The 23,265-nt window shown below is 42.6% G+C and overlaps 1 protein-coding gene across 3 annotated transcripts in view; it reads right to left on the bottom strand.

The window, feature by feature from the left end:
* syt1a (synaptotagmin Ia) overlaps positions 1-23,265 on the bottom strand; it is a 337,362-nt gene that overhangs the window by 182,142 nt on the left and 131,955 nt on the right. For all 3 annotated transcript variants that reach the window (XM_049566896.1, XM_049566895.1, XM_049566898.1), the window contains one exon: positions 1,364-1,436. The gene's annotated coding sequence lies outside the window, so the exon portion shown is untranslated. The remainder of the gene's footprint in view (positions 1-1,363; positions 1,437-23,265) is intronic.

Raw genomic sequence — 23,265 nt, forward strand, 5'->3', positions numbered from 1 at the left:
TCTAGCTCCACATTTTATAGCCCTTTTCCACCCTTTTCTCAAACACTACAACAAGGCTTTAGACTCCTTTCCCACTGCCAGTAAACCAGAGTTGTGGACACACCTCTGCTGCACACGAGTATGCCATTTTTTTTTCTCTGTGTGTCATGTTCAATGTCAAGGACGGGCTGGAAAACCGGTTAGAAAAAGATAGAAAACAGCATGGAGGCCTGTGAAAACTTAAAATGGTTTCCTCTTTCTATGTATCTCTCACTTACTCAGTCGCTCTTTCAAACTCATTGCAGTTTGGATTGATTTTGACGGATGGTATTGGTAGTGGCGTGTTCACCCTGTTGTTGTGTTTCTGTCAATGCAGATCAGAGCCAGAGTCAATAAATACCTGTGACTACTGCAGAGTCATTTGATCCACGTATAAATGCTGATTGTAACCTTTCCCATTACATTAAAAAGCCAGATGTTAGCGGTTGTTAGTGGGGTTTTTTGTGCAGTGGGATAGAAGCTTTAGTATCGGATCAGTATGCTTGGTACCCCAAAAGAGGGGTGACATGAAAATGGGAAAGAGTGGAACAGTTCTGTTGGTAACATCCACAACTTTTGACAATGGAAACACAAAATAACTGTGTAATGAACTGAACTGAACTGCTTGGTGAGAATCCATAGCATAAAGTACAATTAGTGATTACCATAACATGATTAATTTCATGTTTCTGTCCTCTCTTGCTGCACTTAACTCATCTCATACTGGATTTATGTTTTAACTTTCTGTCCCCAAATTGGTGTGGGGAGAGGTATCAAGTATTTTCAAGTCAAAAGGCTCAAGTTCAAGTGATGTCATGAGTTAATGGCGTTGAATTCCAGGTCAATTTGCAAGTCTATTTTTGTCAATTCAAGTTACAAGTCATGAAATTTGTGACTCCACTCTGGGTTGAGTCCAAGTCATGTGGCTCGAGTCCAATCCTTGGATTTAGGGTGCTTATTCTGAAGGCTCAAATTAAAACAATGATATTCGGCAGGGCTAATATGGTCCATTAAAAATCCCAATGAAATATAAAACAACACAATATCCATCACCCAAATTCAATAACAACAGTACAATAGCTTTAAATTAATCTGAAATGATCACTCATTGGGTAAACTAGCGTGTTACAGTAAACAAAGCAAACATAGTAGGAAAATAAATGTAAAAAACAACATAATAGAATCCTAGAAACTCTAAAAAGGTAAAGATTGAAGTACTGAGATGTGGAAATCCTTGCATTTGTTTATGTTGCTTGACAGTGAATGAGAGCCCAGCTAACGTAGACATTTGGCATTTCAGTAAAAATACATGCTTTGTGTTTCGTAAAATGGAGCAGAGACTCACCTTTTATCTTGACGGCGCCTGCTGCAGTGTCTCTTTAAATGTTTCCTCCACGCTCACCGGCAGTCACTCAGATCTAGGATATGAAAATGAAAAGAAAGGCCATGTTTGTACAAATGAATGAAAAACAGTCATCTGTCTTGTGCTAGCTCTCACAGTAAGGTGTCCTCCGGTGTCCCTGAGATACTTCCAGGGGTTCCTTGCAGTCTTTGTTTGGTATAATCAATTGTCATCACCTCATAGAATCTCTGCTCGACTACAGAGTCAATAAAACCGAACTAGACCTAAAGGCTGTTTGTAAAATGTTCTCTATATTCACTTGAGGATCTTTGGGATTGAACATCGTGACAATTTCTGCTCGAAAACTGTGCCCAAAGGAAGAAACCACAGGTACACAAGACAAAGACAACACGCCTGCTTTGCATTCAAAGTCTCTGAATAATCAGAGTGCACAATGGGCTCAAACAACTGTTTCTAGAGGCGGATAAATAAGCCTACATCTTTTGCCCCTGCTGATTGTTCCATCAGCTCAGTAATCTGTGCATGTCTGTGGCGGGGTGGCAGATATCCATTATCGATGGACTGTTTTTATAGACAATTGGCCGTATTCAGGGAACGGCCAGTGGAGACCAGCCATGTGTTGGAAAACCAGTAGAAAGAGCAGCTGGAGATCTCCTCCCAGCAGATGCTGCCTGCTGTGAAGGTGTGGGAAGGTTTCCAGTACAGCCCTGGTGGGGACTGTGGAGGGCTGAGTGCTGTGCATCTCTGTCAGAAGGCCGGAAATGCACAATAAAGTCTTTTGAATGGGGGTTTGACTTAATTTATTTAGAGCATAAATGAATAGTCAATTTATTGCTTCTTAAATGTGAGCATTTGCAATTTTTTTTGTTTTATGTCATTGAAAAACACTATTTTTGGGATTTGCACAGTTGAATTTATTAGCTTGTGTATAATTAAATGCATTGACATTAAAGATAAATACATCAGGGACAATAACTTCTTAAGTACAGAAAAAAATCTATGTCTGGAAACACAATAAACTTGCAGGTTATTCTAAAAAATCTATTGCTGTTAGCCATAATGCAGCCATTAGTGTGTCTACGAAGTTGGAATTTATGGATTGAAGTGTTCAGTAACTTTCCCAACAAGCTGTCCATTAGACTTCTTGTGTATAAAGAGTAGGATTGTGGCGTGAGCAGTGGTGAGCAATGCAAATCACTGTGGGATTTTAGGATAGGAGTACTAGTAGACAACGCCGTTGAGTTTATATTTTATCCAGCTTAAAACATGGTGGAATGGTGAACATCTGCGGCATTATCAACTGCCATAACTGTTGTTGCAACCAGTGTGGAAAACAGATTGCTAATGGAGTGCTTTCCAGCTTGCAGCGGACACTGTGCACACTCCACTTGACCTCTAGAGTTGGGGATCACCCCTGGCTTGAGTGGAGGCTCATTAAGGGGGTGAGAGTGCAAAAGCTAAGACACAAATACAGTGATGTAAGCATTCTTTTTTTATTTTATTTTTTTGTCTCAGTTGAAGAAGCGTGTCCTGAAGTATGGCTGCCACTCCCCAGAATGCAATGTGCCATTTTGTTGTTGCCTCTTCTCTGTACGTGGAAATCTGGGCCTGATGGGGTGCAAGACAGGTCAGTAAGTAACCAAATCACTATAAATTAGAGTGGTACTCCAAGAGCACAAACCTCCACCAAGACCATATGCCTTATCTCACAGTGTTGAAAGTGCAATACACGACATTCAGAACAAACAACCATCATCCACCTCCCTGCTGGCTAGCTAATTACTGCTACTCTGCACTGTGTACTACCCATGTCAGCCACAGTACTTACTCACTTTTACTACTTAGTACTGTCAGTGCTGTTAGTGTCGCTGACCCGTGGTGGCACGGCATCATCGTCATGGTAGTGTAACACCTAACTTCTAGTCCTTGGTGGAGGTATTCATCCTCAATGAACTTTTTTTTTTTTAAAGATTATTTTTTTGGGCTTTTGCCTTTAATGGATAGGACAGTGTGTGAAATGGGGAGACAGAGAGAGAGAGAGCGGGGACCGACCGGCAGCATGGTTCGTCTTCTCTGCGTTCATGGACCCGCAAAAACCTACAAACGTAAAGTCGATTCTCACCGAGGGCGAATATCCGCGCGGATTATTCTCGCAGAAAAACATAAAAGTTGATTTCATGGGTTCTTATGGAAGTTTGCACACCGGGGCGGAACTTTCGCACGGTGAAAAACGTTTCCGTCCAGACACGGGTCAAAGTCGCGCAGACCAGGGAGAGTCCAAAATCCAGTCAGGCAGGACAGTATGGGAGAAAGATTGATAAACCTCGTTTCACAGCACAATGTCCTTTTTGATAAAAGACGGGATGATTTTATGAACGATGAATTAAAGGACAACGTCTGGCAGTCCATTGTCCAGCTGGGTGGCTGCGGTGAGGGTGGTAAGCGCTAAAGAAAGTTGATGTTGACGCTTGTTAAACGTTAGCTTGCTAGCTCGCTGCTACTCTTGTCCGTGTTCACCCAGGGAAACTGCCCATTGGTCCGACAGCCCATTGGTCCGACATCCCATTGTTCCGACCATATTAAACCCATTGTTCCGAAGTCCCGTTGTTCTGAAATCATCATGATGCCCTGTGGTTAAGGTCTGGTTAGGTTTAGGCACAAAAACCACTTGGTTAGGGTCAGGAAAAGATCATGGTGTGGGTTAAAATGAAAAAGAAAGTCACAAACACATAAGCCGTGAGCCTGCTTCGCCTCAAGCCTTTCCCAGCTGACCCAGAGCCGGTCGCGGCACACCATCAAGGCAGAAATTCGCCCGCTGGGAGCCATTCAGCACCGCGGAGAGCACCCCACACAACCCGGACCCCAGAGTTAATAACAGGAGGTTATGGTGTTTCACTCTCTCCTCTCTATGGCACTTGTATCTCGACCAGTAGCCTACTTTTGTTGCCTTTGCTGATCCTCTATGGTACACAAATACAGTATAGCCTAGTATAATCACATATCAGAACAACGGGATGTCGGACCAATGACATGGACCCGTTCACCCACACCCGACTTGGAACACAACAATGCGAAATTCCGCATCGCGGCAGTGAGAATGAACCTTTAAACTAGAAACTGGTTTCTAAGATACCCTTTTTTGTTAAGAGTAAGCTATCGCCTACTGATGGCTCAGAATAAAAGGTCAACACGTGACCTAAATCATCCTGAATCATCCTCTGAGGACGATGAATATCTGTGTTTAACCACAGTCTACCAACATCCCTGATCTACAGACCCACGACTAGTGCTGAAAAATATTCTGCCAGCACAGGAGGAGATGAGACTACACACACCACTTTGCAGCAAAGATTGCCAGTCTCCTCCTCATACTGTGAAAAGTGTATTTATCGGCCAACTGATGCACAGATTAAAAGCCATTACCTCTACTTGGCAGGAGTATAAAGGGAAAGTATTCGCAGACAGCACATTCATTCATATTTCAATGCACCTGTCATGCCTTATCAGAGTACAAGAATTATGATGGAAAGTGAAAAGGTAAATCAATTCCATTTTACATAGTACTAGACACATTCAGACATATTCAAATGGATTGTTGTAGCGTGTGATTTGTTTGCTCAGAGACAGCCACATCAAAATATTAGTTTAAGTATACCTGCTATTATGAAACGTATATAGTAGTTCATATTCTATATTTATAAGCAATTCAGCCATATTCCAGTTGCATTCAGTAGCATTAAAGCATTTATTTATATATTTAAGAAGTGCCCTTGAATAGTGGTCACACATCCCAGGGACATTTTGTGCTAGTTTACACGTGGCAGCTCTTTCCATTTCCCTAACAACGTCACATATTAGTTGTATATAGGGTGCTATTAGGCACTGATGGGCTGCTCTCCACACTCTCACACACTTTCCAGCTCTTCTCACATGTAAATCACATAAGAGTGCAGGCTGTCCTGACAGCGAGTCCCATTACAATCGTGTGCACAAATCAATGATGCGTCACCATTTGAAATGAGCTGCTAAATATGCATGCATAACAAATAGCATGATCGGAACACAATGAGCATGTCATCGTGATATTAGGTGCTAGCAACTCAGTGTTTGCCTTTGTGGCTTTCATCAGCCATCTGCACAAGTTCTTTTGTGAGGCTCCATAGAACACAGTTCTCGTTTCCTGCTGTGTTTTTCACATTTTCTCCTCCAATCCTTCTGCTCATCACTTTTTACCACTTTTTTGCCACAGAATTCTGGGACTCATAAAACAATATCTCTTTGTTTGGAGGTATTCATCAACCTCTCTTACATCTCTTACAAGACTACAGCTCTAATCTCAGTCATCCACAGGTAAAGCTGATACACTTCCTCGGTAGATTTACTATTATTCTACTGGAGCAATATTTCTCTGACATTATCAAGAATTATACAAAGACCTACTGACTTATATCCTCTGATGGCGGATCTTTCAGACCTAGAGCTGTCTTGCTTTTGTTACAAAGTTGTATAATTGCCTAGAGTTGCTTCATGTTCTCACGGCAGCATTTGCAAGAGGACCAGATCAAATGCCTTGTGTGAGAAAGCTGATCTTGATTGGTCAGAATTTCCATGTGGGAAAAATCCAGGAAGTAAAGCAAACATTGAAGAAGAGTACACTTGCAAGATAAATGTGACACTTTCTAATGTCACAATGGAGGGACAACTACGCAGGTTGATTTTAGCGCTGCTCATCGTGGACTATATTGCTGTCATTGTTCATTTTAGTCAAAGCATACAGTTTGAAAACGAGGCGCGGCTCCAACTAGAAAACAATGTTTTGATGCATTGGATGTGCTGAATGTGCATATTAAGGCAGTACAGGAGGAGGTGCACATTAATAATCCTCCAGGACTGTAACATGCTCATGTTTAACCCAAACAATGTGTCATGTGACTGCAGTTGCTTCACATCCAGGTCGGAACACCTTCTCACCACAAACGAACCGCACCAGAGTTCGCTAATAACCGGACTGAGACCACCTCTTCAAGAAGGTCTCGGTCCGGTTGTTTTGGTGCGCACTTGAGTGTGATTGCTGTGTTCACACCTGCCCAAATGAACCACACTTAGGAGGTACGCAAACTTGAGTTCGATTGAACCAAATCGAACAGGGCAGGTGTGAAAGCACCCTCATAGTAAAGAACAGTGTGGAACATGGTAATATTCATTATTTATTTTTTCAACTGTAAATTATGTTCCCAAATGAGACTACATACACTTTCAGTAGTTTATACTAAGGATCGGTATTGGCCGTTGATATTAGCAAAAAACGTGCATCGGCATCAGATCGGACTGCATGGGAAAATGCCGACCCAAGAACTCAGATCCAGGTTTTCCGGCAAGCCCAGCGCTCAGAGTCAGTGTTTAATTGTGCATGTATCTGATCGACCAACCAGCGCTTATTTTAATTAGAAATCTTTTAAATACTAACTATAAACTAAAAACTAAAATACACAGCTAACCAATGGAGTCTGGAAGCGAGTTGAGGCTACAAAATCCACAAGTACAGTTTATGTTATGGATTACATTGATGCTGCACTGCCAAGAAAACTGTTGACATGTAACACCTTTTATTGTGTTTCTACAGTTAGGCGTTTTTGTGGACATGTAAGGAATTATTAATACGAAAATCTAGCTGTAGTCTTGCAAATAGTGACCCTGCAAAATCACCAGTCTTTTCAATATCTTATAGTGTGTGACTAAAAAAGGTCACATTGTCTTTAGATGTGAGGGTGTCAGACTTAAGCCTTTAAAAAGTATTTTAAAAGTGTTGTAGTGCACGGACAGCATTAAACGATGCAAGAAGAATATGGACCCCAGTCAGATGTAAATTTCTGGAGCTGCAATCATGCAACCACATCCCACTTCCCTTCCCCGACCTGACCCATTGATATGATGAGCAGAAATGACATTCATTTCCCCCTCAGCATCCCAGATATGGCAAATGTAACGTACAGCACAATCTCCATGCTCAACAACCTGTGCAGCAGCTTACGTAACGACATGACGAGGAGGCAGGGACACAATCTTCAGATCTGAGTGTAGACTGAGAACCAGTCGATGGAGGGGGGGTGGGAGGTGGGAGACACTTGACAGGAGAGATATTACCACAGTAATCTACACTAGGAGGGCGAGCTGTAGAGCAGGCTGACCTTGAAGAGTTTAACCTGCCAATCAAAACAGTGTTTCTCCTCTGACAGGCAGCGAGGCAGAAAGCGAAGCCCCAGATATGTCAGCTGGGTCCAGATGTATAAATGATGTGGAGACACAGGAATTAGACGTGCACCACTTTCCACACTGAACTGATTTAAAACAGCATAATGTGCTTTGTATTATGCATATGCATGCTTTACACCACACACACACCAGGCTGTGGCTGTGGTGTTAAAGTGATAGTTAAGGTTTTTGGACATGAAGTTGTGTGAAACGCTGACCATCTGTAGCTGATGTGACGGTGTCACTAATGTCAATGAGCCTCCTGCTCTGAGAAATGGCCCGTAGCTTACCGGAGAAAAAGTAGTTCTGAAGATATAAGGGGGACACGTAACCAAAAGGGTTTAAGCTACAAAAAAGTATGCATGTGTTTTGTTAGACTATTTCAATAATTTTAAAACATCCCCGCATTACGTCAGACCTTGCTATCAATTGGCACTATTTTCTGGTCAGTAACACTCTGCTGTGCAGGCCCGCAAGACAGCACGCCAACAGAAATCAATTAGACAGTTCACCACGCCGTGCAGGTATTATTAGTGAGGAAAAAGATGTACTAGCCCTATATATACCTACTACTACAGCGCAAACACCGGCTCAGGCTCACGACACACCCTCGTCAGCTGCTGCAGGTAAACAGAGGAATACCAAAATGGTGCCAACTTGTGATTTCCCCAGCTGTGGGAATAAAAACATTGCCGGCTCCCAATTCCATCGGTTTCCTGTTACAGATGTAACCCGTAGGCAACTTTGGCTAACCCACCACCAGAACAAAGCAGTAACTGGTCGTAATCACATATGAATTCACATTTCTATGTGATTGATTACTCATGTCATGGATTTAGCAGTTAGCCTAATATAATAAACTAAATGCCGACGGTAAAACAAGGCCGCGTATAATGTACTCTCCACAACACAACAGGCTATTAGTTCAATCAAACATTTTGTTTTACAGACAGTCAGTTACAGACATCGTTATATAGACTGGTATTAGGTAATATATCTCTCTTTGGGCACAGCAGTGCGGAAATTGCGTTTTCTCTGTCCGTCGGGATCTGTGGGCAGCTGAAGTGAGCCTGACATACGCACAGTTGCTTGGTAGCGAGGTTCATCCCAATTGACACAAGCCAAAGTTGCCTACGGGTTACATCTGTAACAGGAAACCGATGAAATTGGGAGCCAGCAATGTTTTTATTCCCACAGCTGGGGAAATCACAAGTTGGCACCATTGTGGTATTCCTCTGTTTACCTACAGCAGCTGACGAGGGTGTGTCGTGAGCCTGAGCTGGTGTTTGTGCTGTAGTAGTAGGTATATATAGGGCTAGCACATCTTTTTCCTCACTAATAATAGCCTACTGGTTCTCTGTTGGAAACAGTCGATGAAGTTTGCATTAGCCGTTGCTATCCTGCGCACCTGCACCGCGTGATGAACTGTCTAATTGATTTCTGTTTGCGTGCTGGGTTTGGTGTCAAGGATATTGTCGTTGTCCCGCACCTGATGAAATCGGAGGGGGATTATGATAAATAAATATGAGGAAATTATGAATGTTACGTCATTTGAGCTATATTTCCCTTTAAATATTTCAAAAACTCTACAGTAAAATCACATGAAATTTGACGTGGACACAGTCAGGGTCATCCTGGACGGTTAGCCTTTAAGATTTTCATATAACCTACCCTCATATAACCTAAGGTTCGTTGAAATTAAATTTCTAATATGAGGAAAATATGACCCTTTATAATGTAATTCAAGGTCACCTTATCTTTATTTATTAATACATTTATTTAAAAACTGTACTTACAAGATTTTTTTTCAGTGTTACTGAAGATTTTGTTTAATTGTACTAACTTCAATTTGGACAACTAGTTTAGCTCTGAGGATGCACAAAGGAATTTTGAAAGAAGCACAGGAGCAGCACACTGATGATGTCAGAGGGCTATGATTGGTTGATTGCAATGCTGGTCCTGGAACGTGATGTGGGATGTGGATCCAGGAGCAGGCCCCACTTGGCAAAATCACGTTGTGCCCAAGCACCCACACCATAAAAGACAAGCATCAAGATCCACAGCTGGCGTCACCGGGTGTTCACAAACAATCGGCTGATGCTGTGTAACGCTAATACTGTAAATACAACGCCACAGTCAATCACAATAATGAAACTCACCATCTAAACGTTGCTGCTTAATGTCTGTCTGTCTGTCTGTCTGTCTGTCTTGTGTCACAGCAGAGGGAACGTCACAAATGATCTTTGACCTGCTGCTGGTGATGGCAGCCAGGTCATTTTATGTAAAGCTAAATGACTGTTTATTGTTTTATGCTCTCCTCGATAAGGGCCATGGGCAGACACACACACACACACACACACACACACACACACACACACACACAAATGATTAAATAAATATGCCATGGCAAAAGGCACTGTGGACATCAAGGGTCAGAGGGGCAGGTGCTCGAGCACCCTCAGCGTCCCTCTCTGCACGTACCTGCTGACTGTTTCAAAACAGAGTATGACCGTATCAAATGCTGTTCAAATTACTGTCAGGTACTCAAAAATAAATTCAGCTGTCATCCACGTTCCAAATTTTGGCCTCTGTGTATTCTTGTTTGATCAGATTTCTCTGGTCCTAAAGCCATTCACTGCGTGATGGCGTGTCAGCATGTCAGCCTCAGCAGCCTCCCCATGCAGTTTCTTAAACGCAATGTTCTCTCTCTTTTAAATCACTCAAACCAGCCTATGGAAACTCTGAAATTGTCGTAATTGCAAGGCTACTGCTGTCAAACTAGAGTCTACTGGCCTCTATGAATCAATGTCACACACTTTAGCACCAAGGCAACCAGTCAAAGAGGAACTCATATTCATTCATATTCAGTATCCTTGACAAAGAGAAGAAGAATTTATGTTAAACAGCAAACGTCCGAATCTAAAAATCACTCGGGCAGAGTATCTAAAGCATCTTTAATACCAGAGAGCCTGTTTATGAATGAGTGAGGGTAATGCTGGTGCCTTTGTGCTTTGACATTCCAGCCATGTGTTTCCTACTACCTAACAAATGCCACTGAAGTGCTTAGCAACTGTTTCCCCAGCAGGCCTCACGACGACCGTGCTCCGCTCTGCCATATATCTACATAAGGTAAATCTCTATGTGCATAGGTCTCCACCAGGCTCGCCATCTGCTCTGAGGAATACGTTTTCACTGGTCAAACAGTGACGATATTTAACCCTTAAGCTACACTGCCAGTATGTCTCTACGTATCATAGCTGCACATCCTCCGACTCCCTTTACTTTCAACTGTAAGAGAACCCCAGTGTAAGACTGTTTCTACTTTCCTTCTCCAGTCTTTTTGCTATACGTGGTCTTCCACCCTTTGCTGTCACCCAGAAGCGTCGCTCTGTTGTCCATAATAAGGTTTTACTCCGCGCTGCACTCAGTTTGCTAAAAACACTGAGTGACAGTGAACTAAAAACTTTACAAGGTGCAGACATTGACACCCGACGGAGGAATGAAAAAGGAATGAAAAAAACATGACACCCAGTGAAGCTGTAACTTCAGCCTGCGAGCTGTTATCGTTTTTACAGTTCTATTTTTGCAAGAAAAACTCACTCATTACTCCCATGTGACTCCTATCCCCCCTCCTCATCTACCATCACAACACCCCGCCCCCCGTTCTTCACACCAAAGGGTTTGAATCACGTCTTGAGCGGAGAAACGCCGCACCTGGGAAAGAATGCAGACCCTGCAGCAGCTGTGGCTTTGGTGCTTGAGTTATTCTGTGGTGGTACGGCTGCGATCCTCTCCTTCTGCTTTTGATGGCTGCTCACTGGGAGATTAATTATGAACCCCAGAGATCGCTTTGAATGGTAAACCCCCCACATGTGGAAGCAGTCGTCTGACATTATAACAGGTTAATAATTGGAGAAATAAACACTATCTTTCTGTAGGTACTTTGGTTTAAGTACTTTCAAGCTAAAGGCCATTTTAAATCTGTCAGAGCTTGAATTTTAGTCATCTAAGTGGGCTCAATTAAAACTAGCTCAGCAGCAGCCCAGGTTCACCTCCAGCCTGTGGCCCTTGACTACATGTCACACACCCACCACCCCCTTTCCTATCAATCTATAGCTGGTCTTTCATAAAAGTAAAAGCCCAACTCTTTTTATTGTATCATTGATGTCAACGGTGAACCACACATAAAGGCAAGGCAAGGCAATTTTATTTATATAGCACCATTCATACACAAGGCAATTCAATGTGCTTTACAAGAGAAATACATTAAAATAAAACATTAAAGGAACAATAAAAGGTGACATTTACGTCACAAGACATAAAAAAAATCACCACCTCTAAATAGAGAGGGCTTTGAAATGCAGCGCTAAAGCTCACTGAATCATTTTGGGTTATTTTTTTTTACTTGATAGTGAACTGGTTGGCCCCTAATTTCCAGGGCTGGTACCTGCGGTTATTCCACAGGCTAGTTAATAACATGTCGGGCAGGAAATCCAAAGTGTGGGATCATTTTGAGAAGGTGAAGGACGAACCCAAGGTGATATGTAAACTCATCTTCATTGGTCGACTACAAACATGACGCATCATCTGAAACATGGAAGTAGCTACATGCCCATTAGCCCACAGCGTCATTAACATGCAGGCGACTTGGGGCGTCGGTGGAGTAGTGGATAGTGCCAGCGCCCCATGTATAGAGGCATTGCCTCACTGCAGCGGCTGCGGGCTCGAGTCTGGCTTGCGGCCCTTTGCTGCGTGTCAGTCCCCACTCTCTCTGTCTCCCCATTTTACCCTCTGTCCTGTCAATAAAGGCAAAAAGCCAATAAAAATAATCTTTAAAAATAAAAAAAAACATGCGGGCGACTAGTCTACTAAATGACGACTATTGGTCGACTTGGAAAATTCTTAGTCGGGGGCAGTCCTTAAACAGACATCCCTTTCACTTTCAGTTTCACTTTGCAGCTTTGCAGGTGATGTCACACAGATTTGTGCCCAGCTGCACGGCCGCTCCTCCCCGTCTCCTTTAAAGACATGAAAACATGGATCACAATATCTCCATGGTGGGGCTTTATCCCTGTGGCAGTGTGCTGCCCTGCGCAGACACTGCCCTCTGAACAAACAAGATTACCCTGATGAACAGAGGCAGGCTTGTTTACTCCCCGTGTCAAGGTACTTTGAGGGTGACTCGCTGTCAGTGAGGAGGAGAAACTTTGGAGAATGTCTCATGTTACTGAGGCGATTAAAAGAAAACTCTGATTCAGTGTTTCTGAGAACCTGCTTCTTAAATAACTGCAGCTTGATAGTGCAATGGCCAATTATACGTTGTTATGAACTGTCTGTTCTTTTTCTGACGTCTTATTCATGTTTATTATGTTCTCTGCAGTTCTGTCCTGACATGACCTGCTGCCACAGTGAGCTGAATTCCCAGTCAGTGGATTTCAGCACTCTGTATCTCTCCAGCCAGACCTGTCGCCTACAAATTACGTTTGCATCCAACACATTGTGTTTGGACATACCTTTTGTAAGATATTCAGCTGCCAACATAACTGATTACCTTCACTGCCAACATTTCCTTCCAGTGCAGGAAGCAGTATCATGTTCTTACACTGCAGTGAAAAGTGTCAGAGAGAAGGGGTAGATGACCAAGTGCACAAAGCACATAGTTTTGACACAGACAGTAACCAACTATTGTCATAGCTGCTGCAGCCTGGTTTCATTCCAAGGTCATCAAATATAGACACTTTCTCACATCCCTATTAGCGACTTTTCAGATCCTCATGGGGACTTTATTTAAAAGGCAGCTAGCGACAAATTAAGCAACTTATTCAGACCATAAGGGAAAAAGTTCTAAGTAATTCCTGAGCATGCAGCACATGTTTTGAAAGCTACTGTGCTAAGCTAACTAGCAGGCTGTACACCATCCACATCTGTATTAACCACAGAGTTGATAAGCAGCTCAAAAGGGGAGCATAGCAAAGCTAATGCAAACCATTTCATGAAAGCACTTAGCTGCTTAGAAGTATAAAAAACATATGTCTACTAAGGTAGTTAGCTGGTAAGTCAAAATAGCTACTGGAGGGAGTAGTCAAAAGTAAACTCAAACATTTAATACAGAAAATCGAATGATAACTGTCTCATGTCAGCTAATACTAAAATGATTAGCGCCAAATTTCAGGAGGTAAAGTTTAATAAAAACATAGATTTGGGTGGTCTAACCAAAATTGCTAGTTAGTCGAGTTAGCTTTCTAACCAAGTGGGGTCTCTTTGATAGATCTGGAAGTTTATATCAATGGTAGCAACACGTTTTAATGCTAGTATTTGGAAGGAAAATAAAAGTTAACATAATTTGAGCTAAAAAGGAGCTGTTGATCAAGCATGATCTGATCACACCCCCACAATCCTGAGGAATGGTTTAAGCAGCCAAATGAGCTGTTTTTGAACTATAGATTACCTGAAAGTTATCAGTATTTTCAATCAGATTTTTGTGGATCTTCATTTCATCATCTTTGATATCAAATATGCATTTTTATAATTTTAAGCCAAGTTTCCAGAGGCTTTAAAGAAAAGTTACAAAAATCAGCCAAGAAAATAGTGCAGGGCTCAAAATTGCGAGCGTTTTGGTCGCATATGCAGATCAGTCTGGCCATGCAATCATAAGGGTATGTCATCAGAATAGGAGGGACAAGGAGCGGAGTGAATGCATTTCGTAAACAACCAACATGGCTACTGATTTTGAAACTGCTTTGGTAAATGTGTTGAACGTACCGGAATGTACATTTTCTTTAAAAGCAGAACAAACGGCTGCACTGAAAGCTTTTATTGAAAAAAGGATGTGTTTGCCGTCCTTCCTACGGGGTTGGGTAAAAGTTTAATTTACCAAATGGCTCTGTTGATCGGGAAAAAGATGGGACTCAGTGAAAACCCAGTGGCTATTGTTGTTTCTCCGCCAGTTCATCTCATGGAGGAGCAGGTCAGGGAAGTGACCAAGCTGGGAATCACAGCCATGCAGCTCAGGGAGTCCACAGTGAGGAGGAAATCCACAAAGACGGCAACACTCTTCCGTCTTTCCAATTGCGCGAAGGGGCACTTTGAGTGACAGCTGTTGATACCGCCCCTCGGGAACAGAGGAATCATCTAAGGTTTCTCTTTCATTCACAGTGGTGTTCAATGGTTCAGTGGTGTTTTTTCTAAAAATGTCTTCAACTGAAAAAGTTGTTAATGATAAGTGTACTACACACATACAATGTAATGTATACAGTATAATGTTGACTTTTTGTTGCAATACAAAAAAAACGATTACACTGTCGGTGCTTCTTACATTACGGTGGGTACTCCCAAAATTTTGCTGGTGCTCCTAACTTTTTGAAGTTAGGATGCGGGAGACAGAGCGGTTTGATCTTGTCAGGTGAGCGTTTGTTTGCTAGTTTGTGTATAAGGTCAATCATCGCACATCGCTGTTCTTCTTGGTACTTGTCGCCTAATATGTGACATTAATACAGCGCCTGGATGCCAGATGTGTTTAAAAGAAATACAGCGACAACACAGACGTTACATATAGAAGACGTATATAACGAGGACAATGTGTCTCTCACTCCTTCACTACCTCTGCCTCTCTGTTGATGCTATGTCCATATGTAAGATTAATAGCCTGTAAATACCGAGATATGAATATGTCTCGTGTTGCCCAGGCCAAATATTTGGTGTTCTAGTGTCAGCAGCAGAGAGGTATATGTTGGACTCAGTATAAGCAATGTTCATGCCTGGTTTTATCCATGCTATACATCCCATAATCAGTGTTTCAGAAACCTATATTGTAGGGAGAAGGATTAACAGATCTTGTCCATGTATCACACATACATCCTTATCTTGTTGCAGAAGGGCTGTAATTTGAGAATCCATGGCAACAGAGGCCTAATGGTGTGTTCCACATAGATGATAAATATGTGGCAGGTTTGCAGCTCGTTAAGTTTTTTAATCCTCAGCAAAGCTGAACGTTTGGTGGTGCAGCAGTTATTTAAATCTGCAGTGCAACACATGAATCTTGTTTCTCAGACCAGTGAATATTCCCATGTGGCTCGTACACGCTGCCATACAGGCCAACGCTTGCTCAAACAATGTTTATAGCGTCACTACATCTGTAGCACTCACTCTGTTTAAACACTGTGCATGGACTGGACCAGTTCAGGTCACATATGATCATGATGGATGTCGACATGTGTCCGGTCTGCTGTGCAACTGCCGGAGCAAGAGAGATAGCAGTGCGCTTGGTTGGCAGACCGCCATTTGAGAGAGGGCTCCATCTTGACTAAGGATGGCTGATTCCTATCTCATCCTCTGTCATTTCCCACAATGGTTTATCCATCCACTGGAGGCAATATAGCTTCCTGAAGTAAGATGATTGTTATTCACACACATGCCTGAAGCACCACACAGCGCCTGGGGACCCTCAGCGGCCAGTTTGTGAGTGGGAAAGGACGATGTATCATAAAAAAAAAATATCTGGGATCAGATCTGGGATAAAAATGACCTCTACCACTGCACTCAAGATATTCAGCGGCTTTACAAGAACACAGAGAAACACATGAAACATCAGGAGATTGGAGGCATGAGCCTATTAAAAAAAAGGACTCATGTGAAGCACACTGCACAACCTAGAGGTGAAAGCATGTAATGTGCAGGCAAGAAAAAACAGTTTGGTTCCTCAGCTTTAATTCTGGTTTCATAACTGGACCAATTTTGTTCTTATAACAGCCAACAAATTCACTTAACCCTATGGGCCCTAGGCTTTTTTGGGGTATTTTTACTGCCTTTACTTTTAAGCTCATATCATGGTCATTATAAAGGCTACATACACATGCTATATCTTGTTTTTTTCAGGACAATCTGGATCCAGACTTGCCATCATTCCATGTCCTTCTATGTGCCTGTATTTTATATTCATTTTTATATCAATGAAAAAAACAAATCCGTGTGACTAAATTCTTACATTTTTACATGTATCTCACGATGGCAAGTTGGAAGTTGACATATTCTGCCATATATGAAGAGGGGAGACTCTCTGGAAACTGGCAATATAAGAACCATGATGCTGGGACATTCTGTCACTTCACAGTTGTCCAAAATATGTGGTTTGTGCCAGGCGGACATAATTGCCAGTATTTTTTCATTATTGCAAGAAATTTCATTGACTCATTCACAAGTCAAAAATGTGTTTTATCTGAAAGAAACATGCAATATTTACATCTAAGATCATAGAAAAATAGTCAACCAAGTTTCAGTTTCAGTTATATATTGGGGGGACATTTTGGGCATTGGAGGGGGGGGGCACGTGTCCCCCTCAATGTATATGGTGACTACGGCCCTGTCATGCATGCATAATTAGTCCTCAGTTGTCTGGGTGCGCAAAGGTGAAGTGGTTGGTCTTGTCATACAAAGTTTGATGGAGTGTCAACTGGACAATATGGAGATATTTGCATTTTGAAAGCTGGACTACAAATGTGGATAGACAGGGAGAAACACACGCAAGCCCAAGACATGGTAAGATACGATATTCCTCACTATATGAAGTGACTGATAACAAGATCTGTATAATGGATTGTAAAGAAATTCGTCAGGTTTTTATTTTGTAGACAACTGATCTGGATTTATAGCGTGATGGGATGACAGCACAATGATGTGTGCGGCATCACTGGAAAACTCTGGTCCTGCACTTTCATGTGATATGCGTGGCATTTCTGTGCGAGCCTGCATTCGCAAGTAATCTATCCAAGAGTAATGTGTGTGCAAAGCTGTATGAAAGCTCTGTCATACATAATGTTAGTGTAACTTTATAATTTTTTTTTCGCTGTGAAAACATTGGACTACCGACAAGTGGTTGGTCTTGTCGGAAAGCTGCGGTTCCGCTGTTTCACGTGGCTTCTCGCTATGAGGCGCGGTCAAAGAGAAAATCCACAGAGAAGAACAGGTGTGAATTTGGACGCACTATGCGTCGTTCGGGCCCATAGGGTTAAAAGCATGTTAGAAATCCTTGACCATTATCCCTACAGAAACATGGCTCCATGCTAACTTTTAACGTTGGCTGCAATGTTGTGCCTAATTTTTTTATTTAGTTGCGCACCAACACATAATTTAGGTGCACTCAAAAATGTTCACTGTGCCTTTATATTTCACCTTTTACAATAATACATTTTAAACATGACCCTTTTTGGCAGTTCCAATGCCAATTACTTCAGTATTTCTTTATATCGTGTTCCACTTTAAGACAGCAAGGATAAGGAGTTGGGCTCCAGTTTGTTTTACCCTCGTCCCAGTGATCGGCACATCTGGGTGATGTCACTGAATAAGTGTTGACTTGTTCAATGTGTTAACATCATATAACATAACCCTACAATAGTGGAGCAGCACTTGCACACCATCCTCCTCTTCTACATAACCCTCTCTTCCATTGCTGATGCAGCTGACCTGGAACCCTCAAGAGGGTCGTCCAGCTCTGGCAGTGTGACTGACTCGCACGTCAATCAGCTTGTTGTGCTAACCTCAGCACCAGTCAGTCCGTCCAAGATTCAGGGGCTGTTTTTGTGATTGTTGCAGCCTGACATGCCTGATGTCACAGCATATTTTCTAAAAAAAAAAATTGCAAATCATGTTGCAGTGTTTATATACCCTGGAAATCCAGAGTTCTCGCAAGAGCACAATTTGAATTTGCTCAGCGAGTCACTCTGGCATCAGTTATGATGCTCATTACCTATGCCCATGAAACCGAGCTGCACCAATCACATCGGTGTATCTGATATAGGCAGGCCAGAGGCGAGCTAAACAGATGACGACAGCGCTGCGATGACGAAGTCCGGAATCAGTCAGTAAACACTGCAAGATGGCTACGGATGAACACCAGTTGTTTGAAATGGCTTTGGCTGCTACAATGAACGAGTTAGACTTGTCTTTTTCTCTAAAAGAGGAACAGAAGACGGCGCTCGAGTCTTTCCTTTGCAAGAAGGACGTTTTTGAGTCTAATCTACCAGTTAGCTCCACTGGTAGCTAAGCTCTGGATACGTCACCGTGTGTATTGTTCTGATTGGTCGTAGTGTTATCCAATTGCGTGCCGTGATATTTTCAAATGCATGCTTGGTGCCGCCCCTCGAGTTGGGCCATTTTCATTACTCATAGCCAGACCCTAAATCTTTCTAGATTTGGGTCTGGATTTCCAGGCTAGTGTTTATAGGCATGTTTTGCAATTAGTGCAAAGATAGTTGTGGTTCTGTTTCAGATTCAGGGCCTGTTATAATAAGCGTTAGGTGTTTGCCACAGAATTAAAATGTATTTGTGTTGACAGGGTGGATAGTTTGGTGGTGGGGGGCTGAAGCAGAGCTGAAGGATTGTCTTCTAACACAGCAGCAGCTGCTAACATCTGACACCGAGCTGTTAACAGTCCCAACAATCTCACATGGACACTGAAATGGCTCAGCTCTGTCGTCAAACCCGTCAATACCCGCGGGTCACATTAGCCGTGTGATGCTAACATTTAGCCCCGTCACTGTGTGTGTGTGACTTCAGGGCACAGAGCTCACTGTCTTGTAGTCTTACAGTCTTATGAAAAACAGCGAGAGAAAGCCAAGGAGTTGTTAAATTGCCAAATTTGCAGTGAAGATGCAGTACTTGGACAAAATTGCAAGGTAGCACAGTTTTCACAGGAATTGGCTGACTTTTGTGTCACAGAATTTGGGTTGCTTGTGTGAGCAAAATGGTCGCACTCTGTAGCCCTAAGAAACATGGTATACCTTTTTTATATTATCAGGCTAATCTTACAGAACATTCGTATATGTGTACTGTGGTAAATGTGCTTTTGTCTCCAAATTTTGGAAATAATGTAGTGGAGCTTATTGACTCAACAAAGGCAGCAAAGCAATGGGCAAAAGCTAACCCTATGTGTATCAAAAATATTCTAACCTGATCATAAACCCCAATAAAACAGAATAAAATAAACAATTTCACATATCTGTTGGTACTTCAGAAACAAAACTAGAAATCCATAGTGATGTAAGGAAGAAAAGGGCTGTCATTTTGTATAGTATCTAGTATGTTACCAGGCTGTACTGACTTTCATGTACACTATACATCATGTCTGACTAACCCTGTATTATGAGTCCTTTTGCCCACTAGGCTATAATTCAGTACATGTCATTGTGACGATGTGATGTCTGAAGAGATCATGTATTCTCCCCTCCTCAGGTTGATCACAGCAGAATGTAAATCATTATGTGTGAGCAGGTGTGTCTGCTCTCTGCAGAGCGCTGTATGAACTGCATTCATGTTTATGTGCTAGGAGGGGCAGGCTAACTAAACTAGGCCAGAGGGGGGTCGTCTCCATGGTGACAGCAGCAAAAGAGCCAGATGCACCTGTGTAATGCCAGCTACTCGTACTGGTGTTTTTGGAACATTATGAGAGCACAAGTGGTTAAATCCATTTACTGAATCATAGAAACTGCTCTCCATGGTTTGTGAAATTTTTCAGAATACATGAAAGGTAGTAATTTTTGCCATGTTTGTAACAACAACCTTCATGAACTGAAAAAAAACTAAGAGCATCTTTGATTTTCTGTGTGCCATAATTTAAAATGTATTTCCAAGAAGGGTGGTTATTATGGGCACATACTGCATGTTTGCTGCACTTATTGCAGAAACTCTACATTATCATTTCACACTGGGCAAAAACATGAAGGCAACACTCCTGTTTTTGCTCCCATTTTTCCCGACTTAAAATTAAAGATCTGAGACTTTTAAATGCACACAAACACTTCTTCCTCTCAAGTATCTGCTGCAACTTTAAAATTCTGTTCCAAGATAATCCATCCACTTGACAGGTGTGGAATATCCAGATGATTTAACAGCATGATAGCAACACAGGTGTGCCTTGGATTGGTCACACTATAAAGCTACACTGAACTTTGGATTTTACATGACTATGGCTACAGATATGCATTTTTTTTTTGGTCACACAGGATGCATCTATTAAGAGAGAAAACTTGCTAGATGCTATTGAAGGTGAACATTTTTCCACTCAAGTTGGTTACTATGACGGATTGCAGTCAGGCCAGGACCCTGGCGAGGATGACAAGCAGGCAGTTGAACTTCCCTGGAGCTGTTTCTAACGTGCAGCACGTGCGGAAATTCTTTGGTAGTGCAAACCAAGTGACCCTTTGTTATCAGTCATCATCGCCCCTGCACTGCCTAGTAGATGTCCCCTTTTCCACTTTTGAGGATCAGTAAAATACTCTATGTGTGTATTACCGACTACAGACCATGGTGCTGACCTTGTCTCTCTTTAATATAGAAGGTTACTTTAGAGCAGCACGTATAGCCTTAAGCCCAGTTCAGACCAAAGATTCAAAATTTGGCTGGCTTGTCAACAAAGATGAGCCTAGCACATATTATATCTAGGTATAACAGGAAAGCTGTGTTCCAGGCTTGCTCCCCTGTTAATACAGCACAGAGCGAAAAAGGGTATGACTAAGGAGGGGTCAATTGTTGCATTAGCCATCAGGTGGCTGGTCTCCAACAATCTTGCAGGTAAAGATGACCGATGTGGAGGTCCTGGGCTCGTGTGGTTACATGTGGTCTGTGGTTGTGTGGCACTGTCAAATTCAAGGAATTGACATTTGAGACAGCTGATGGTCGTGAATTTAAAGGGATAGTGCACCCAAAATGAAAATTCAGCCATTATCTACTCACCCATATGCTGACGGAGGCCCTGGTGAAGTTTTAGAGTGCTCACATCCCTTGCGGAGATCGGCGGTGGCAGCGGCTAGCACACCTAATGGCAGACAGCGCCCCAGACTAACGTCCAAGAACACAAAATTGAAACCACAAAATATCTCCAACATGCTCATCCGTAGTGATCCAAGTGTCCTGAAGCCCCGACATAAAAAGTTGTTTCGAAAAATGTCACATGAACTCTGTTTTTAGCCTCACTGTAGCCTGTAGCTCTGACTGCTTCTGTGCTCCGCCCTCACGTGTGCGCGCTTGCGCAAGACCAGCAAAAGCATGAGCTTTGCTTACCCGTGTTTACATCACGTGACACGTGCACCGCAGGGAGAGACAACAGTAACCACAGAGCTAAAAGATAATTTGCACTACAGTCTTTTAGCAAAGGACAGCCCAATATGTCTGAAGATTTTGAAATTGAGGAGGAACAGCATTTCTTTGTTGAGCCGTATTTGTTTGAGCCCGAGTGTACGGACGTGGAACTCAGGCTACTGGATCAAGCAGCCGCCGCAGCTCATGAGCCTAACCCTCAGCCAGCCGCAGAATACCGGAGTCGAGCACTGGAAACCTGGTGGTGTAGTTGTTTCAAATGCAAAGCAATGCCAATGGATGAGCAAAGTCTTTGCTGCTCAGACTGGGAATTGGCGATGCCTGCACTTGAGAATCTGGACATCAGGACTGACAAGACTGCTGCTCTTCAGAGACCATGCATCACCGATCACCCTGAGCGCGCACACGTGAGCACAGAGCACAGAGAGGCAGTCAGAGCTACAGGCTACAGTGAGGCTAAAAACAGAGTTCATATGACGTTTTTCCAAACAACTTTTTATGTCGGGGCTGCAGCACACTTGGATCACTATGGATGAGCTGTATGGAGATATTTTGTGGTTTCAATTTTGTGTTCTTGGACGTTAGTCTGGGGCGCCCTCTGCCATTAGGTGTGCTAGCCGCTGCCACCGCCGATCTCCGCAAGGGATGTGAGGACTCTAAAACTTAACCAGGGCCTCCGTTGGCATATGGGTGAGTAGATAATGGCTGAATTTTCATTTTGGGTGCACTATCCCTTTAATATTCAATTCAGAGGCAACAGCTCAGGTGGACGTTCCCGCAGGCAGCATGCCGATTGTACACGCACTCAAAACTTGCGTCATCTTTGTCCTCGTGTAGTGTGATGAAACAGCACATTTAGAGTGGCCTCTTATTGTGATCAATCCAAGGCACACCTGTGTAGTAACCCAACATGTTCTCACTCCCAGCTCGTAACGTATCACCGCTTGGTCAGTGGACTCTGACGTCTACATATGACATGCCAGGTATCTTGGATGCACCTGTTGTTGACGTTTTGGGACGCTCTGTCAATTAGATGCATAGTGTTTTTCAAAATAAAATACAACTTCTGTAAAACACCTCATATTTACATTTATTTCCTTGTAAAGCACATCATTAGCTTTATAAAAAAACATCACGGTTTGGCTCAACATTCATGTAGGAAGCAGACACCAGGCTCCTGGGTGAAAGTCCGATGTTTGTTGGACCAATCCTGCACACCTTCCAATGGCGTTTTAAACTGATGCAGCGAAAGGATGCCTTTTTTCGTCGGTGTCTGACCAGGAAATCACAGACGTGGTGGTATTTGAAAACGTAGTAATGAGAACAAGTTATCACACTGTTTAATCAGCATCCTGATATGCCACATCAGGTGGACGGATTATCTTGGAAAAGGAGAAGTGCTCACTAACATGGATTTTAACAAATTTGTGAGCAAAATATAAGAAAAATTAATATTTTGTCTTGGATCATTAACTCATGAAAAATAAGAGACGAAAACAAAAGTGTTACATTTAAATTTTTGCTCAGTGTACAAACTACAATAG

Source organism: Epinephelus fuscoguttatus, linkage group LG22 (assembly GCF_011397635.1).
Source record: "Epinephelus fuscoguttatus linkage group LG22, E.fuscoguttatus.final_Chr_v1".
In the NCBI taxonomy this organism is placed as follows: domain Eukaryota; kingdom Metazoa; phylum Chordata; class Actinopteri; order Perciformes; family Serranidae; genus Epinephelus; species Epinephelus fuscoguttatus.